The sequence below is a fragment of the Cimex lectularius genome, unplaced genomic scaffold, assembly GCF_000648675.2.
Source record: "Cimex lectularius strain Harlan isolate CLEC.00 unplaced genomic scaffold, Clec_2.1 scaffold32, whole genome shotgun sequence".
NCBI lineage: Eukaryota > Metazoa > Arthropoda > Insecta > Hemiptera > Cimicidae > Cimex > Cimex lectularius.
The window spans coordinates 1,532,317-1,537,086 of record NW_019392689.1 but is presented as its reverse complement, the minus strand read 5'-3'; positions in this window follow the sequence as shown (position 1 = coordinate 1,537,086).

Genomic DNA, 4,770 nt, shown 5'->3' with positions numbered 1-4,770 from the left:
GTAAATAATAGACATATAAAGTTTAGAGACAATTTTGTTATAATAAAACTTTATTTTATTTTTCCCTGGCTGGTTTTCAGCTAGGGCTACAGGGAGGATCCTCACATTTTATCTATCTTGTTTTTGTTTTTTTATTACCCATATCTTTCATGTTTAACCATTCCACATGTGATTAAAATATCCTAAGTCAAGAACTTCACATTCATTCATGCATGCTGTTTGAAAGGTTATATAACCTAAGTTTTGCAGGTTTCAGCAGTTCTCGAACACCACTCACCACCACTCCTTCAACTACGCTAAAATATATATGACCTGAACATTCAGTTGGGAGCGCTGCAAGGTAATTTTTCAACTTATGCCCTCCCTTCATTTACGCTAATAAATACATTCACATACAGTACAAATTATGTGTTATCTACTCTAATTTATCCAATTGGTTCAACAGTTCTGTGATTACTCAATATTCCACACAGACCATTTTCAAACACACTTAACCTCTTACACAAATAAATACATTCATACAATTGGGTAGTCACCAGGGTTTTTGATATTATGCCAGCGATTACGCCTTTATCACACAGCATACATAGAAAATTAAATAACCTAGACTACTTTGGTGTGTTTGTGGGTTCTTGATCACAAACATACGAAAACATATTAATAAATACATTCACTCATTTTAAGGATATTATTTCAATGTAAGAAAGGGCTATAAGCAACTATATAATTTTAACTTGTTCAGGTATTGAATCAATTTCTTCTTATAACTATTGTACCTTAAAAGGCGGGCCACACCTCATTCTTTGTGGCGTTAATTCCTCTGACACTGTTATATGAACTTTACAGATACTAGTATGCTGTGTAAAGGGCATCTCCATGGTCTTTCTTTGGTAAGGGATATGTCAGCCTGGTGTGGCCTATCCACAGGCTAGCCAATGTGATTCTTTCTTTTTATCCCATTTCCTACATAAAAATTTATAGTGTTACTTTTCAAGAAGGAAAATAAAATAAAGAGAGGAGTGTAATATAAAAACTTTTAAGAATATAAGGTAAAAAGCAGAAGCATGAATGTATTAAAAAAGTTAATTGTTTAATAGCCAAGGCGTGAATTGGACTTTCTTCTTAATAATTTTCTAATTTAATTCTTAACTCACTTCTAATTATTAAAGAAATTTTTCATACCTGCAATAAAAATCTGATCGGTTATTATATTATAATTATTACCAAACATTAATAAATGGGTTACTGAAATTTACCTATTAAGATTTTACTGTGCAAACAAATGCGGGCGTTATTGCTTATAAACTATGTAAAAAGAGATTTGTCAACTTCCATAAACATTTTGACAAATTAAAAACGTCTTGTTTTTATTATTATTAAAGAAAGTAATAATAATAAAAGAAAGACATGTGACAAGATTGTAAATAATTGTGCAGTTTCGTTCTTTCTCTGATAATCTGCTCCAATTCCCCTTAGAAATAGTTGGGCTGAAAATTGTCACAAAACTTTCACATATTTCTCATAATTTGTAAGATCTACTGAAAAATTGAACATTTCTACCCAAGTACTTGTGTACGGCAGCGAATCTTTGGGTCTCATATTTTTCGAAGTAACTGGTGTATAACGTGAGGTGCCGACAATGACCCTAGTAGTTAGCCGGCCGAAAAAAAAGAAAAAAAAAGTGTATTTCTGTATACAACATATACAGGGTGAGTCAATTTTGGACGCACCATTTGTCTAATTTGTCCTTTCCCTATGTTAAAAGAAAGGTGAGTCAGATTTCGATACCATAGGAAAAATGTATTTTTTTATATTGAAAAAAGGTATACAAGGAGAGGTAATTTATCAAAAAACCAAGCAAAAAAACAACTTGGCCTTATGAAATAATTTATAGCCTTCCATTATGGAAAGCAGTATTTTCTCCAAGTCTTTCTTCCTTTAAAACTTGAAGCTTATATTTTTTTGTCTATAGTTCAAGATCACAGTCGAAACCGGGCGGTCCGCGTTACACCATAACTTGCGAACTTTGCCCAATCGGCCGAGAATGATAAAACGAAAGTTGAAGGTCTTGGAAATCGACGCCCCCAAAGGAATTTTATAAATCAAAAGTGTGCCAGTTTTAACTCCGACCAAATTGGACGCTTTAAATTGTAGATTTTGGTATTTTTAAAAAGCGTGATCGATTTAACGGAACCTCTTGCAAATTCAGGCAAAAACTTACACACGACGTAATGTATTTTTTTATTGCACAAAGGCGATTTCAACTGATCTTCGTGTCTGAACGCCTTACAGTGTGATCAGTACTAATAATCTCCGGTCATTTATATAATAGCAGCGTACACTCAGCTACCGGGGTCATCTTTGACACGAAACTGAATTGGAATGCACATATAAAACGATTAAAAACAAAATATAATGCATACAATTCCCTTACTAAAAATACAATCGGCCTCCTCGACACAATACAGATTACGGGATTAGGTTGATCACAGGCATCCGGAGCAGTACCTCGTACATCTTTCATGCAGATGCTGGAGAAATGCCTTTAAGTTTCAAGACGTGACTTTCTTGATTTGAAGTTTTTTGCTAAAATCACTTCTTCTAAGTCACACCGACTAAATCTCATTCTGGTCCGATCTTATTCGTTTTATTTTTTAATGACGTCGACTCTGCTCTCATTAATTCTTCATTTTCATTGTTAGCAGACGATTTGAAAATTTATCGCCCTGTCGAATCGTTGAATGATTGTATTCTCTTGCAAAATGACTTGAGTCGCTTTTGGTTTTGGTTTAAGCTTAATAGTTTGAAATTAAACGAAAATAAATGTAAGATTTTGAAGTTTAGCAAGAAAAAAATAATTCACGATTACGACCAATTTTTATAGTATCGATACGTTTATAGTATCGAAGGTTATCACATTGACGAGGTAGATGCTATCTCGGATCTCGGGGTTATTTTTAATAAGAATTGTGGTTTTCGGGACCGTATCCATGCCATTAGAAATAAATCCTTTAAAAATTTAGGATTCGTACTCAGGCAAACTGGTGACTTTAAGAACCCTTTTGCAATAAAATTACTCTCTCAATCTCTGGTGCGCAGTCACCTAGAGTATGCCAGTGTTGTTTGGTCGCCGAGTTCTTTAGATGGGTCTTACATGATAGAAAGGGTACAGAGAAAGGCCATGAAATACCTGTATTACAAATTATACAATCACAGGAACTACCATCACTGCTCCTATGAAGCCAGACTTGCTCTCGTAGGCCTGGATTCTCTGGAGGATAGAAGAATTTTGGCTTCCGTTGTGTTTCTGTGGAAGATCCTAAATAATTTTATTGATTCCCCGGAGATATTATCTTGTATTGGCTTTAGGGTTCCTCAGCGTCAACTACGGACCCATGAATTGTTTGGTCCTTCACGGCACAGGACCAAATACGGGTTACAGTCTTCAATCTCCACAGCTGTGCATTACTTAAATAAATTCGCTATCAGTGCGGACCCCTTCTCCTCGTCTCTTTAGATCTTTAAAAAATATTAAACGCGCTTTAAAATGTAATTGAGGGTTTATTTATTACTTTTGTTGTGCTATTTATTAATCTATTTAATATTGTTTTTTTGTTAAAAGTGTAAGCGCTTCTTTGCTGTTATTTTTACTGCTATTATTTTTGTATCCTTTTTTAGTGTTTCATATCATAATGATTGTTTTGTTGTGTTGCTTGACTGTCCTATGCTTGGGTACCTGACCTGTTTGGACTGTAAATAAAAAAAATAAAATAAAATAAATCGTCTATTTCCGGGGACTAGTCTGATATCTGTCAACTCATTACTTAATCCTATACGAAAAACCTTCCGCTCCGTATGTACATGGTTAGGGATGGTATATAATCTTGTACGAATTACAAATACCCTTACCTCCTGTACAAAAAGAATCAGTGGCTCCCATCTCTCCCTGGACATCTCCCAAACCGAAAATTTGGTATTCTCTTGGAAAATATCGCAAAGCCCTTACACCTTTTCATGTATATCAGGAGTTTTTGAAAATAAAAAACGCACTTCCACAAGCGGCATTTTTCTATACGGACGGATCAAGGAAGCTACAGGGGCGTGGGAGCTGCGTCTATTGCGGCCTTAGCAAATTTCTCTTTGCATCATTTCTGTAGCAACTATAGCGCCGAGCTGAAAACAATACCTAAGTCTCTAAATTTCATGTGTTTGGATAACAATATGTTTTGCTCTGATGCGGAATCTGCCTTACATGCCTTGTAACACCCCTATTCAGATGATCCCAATGTGCAGGAGGTACTGGGGAGTCTCCAACTGCAGGGAAGGAGAGTATATTTCGTCTGGGTTCCCGGACATGTAAATATTAAGGGAAACCGTTTGGCAGATAAAGCTGCAAAAGAAGCAGCCATTACAGGCCTTCAAATCAGGACGTCCCAAAGGGGGATATGACTGCAGTTTACAGCTCAAAAGTTAAGGTTCAATGGAAACAGGTCTGGCCTAATATACTCCGGGTAGATGCATGGCCAACTTCATTTAGAATTAGTAGAAAGGAAGAAGTGGTTCTTGCACGGTTGAGGATGGTTAGGGATGGTGCGAATATATAAAAGCAGCCTAACACTAATGTATATACCACAGACATGGCATAGGGCAAAGGTAGTGTTCGTACCGAAAATAGGGAAAAGAGACCGTACACTACCCAAACATCCTTTTTACAGAAAGCCCTAGAAAAGTTGATAGACAACCATATAAGAACGACAGCGGTGGTAGACA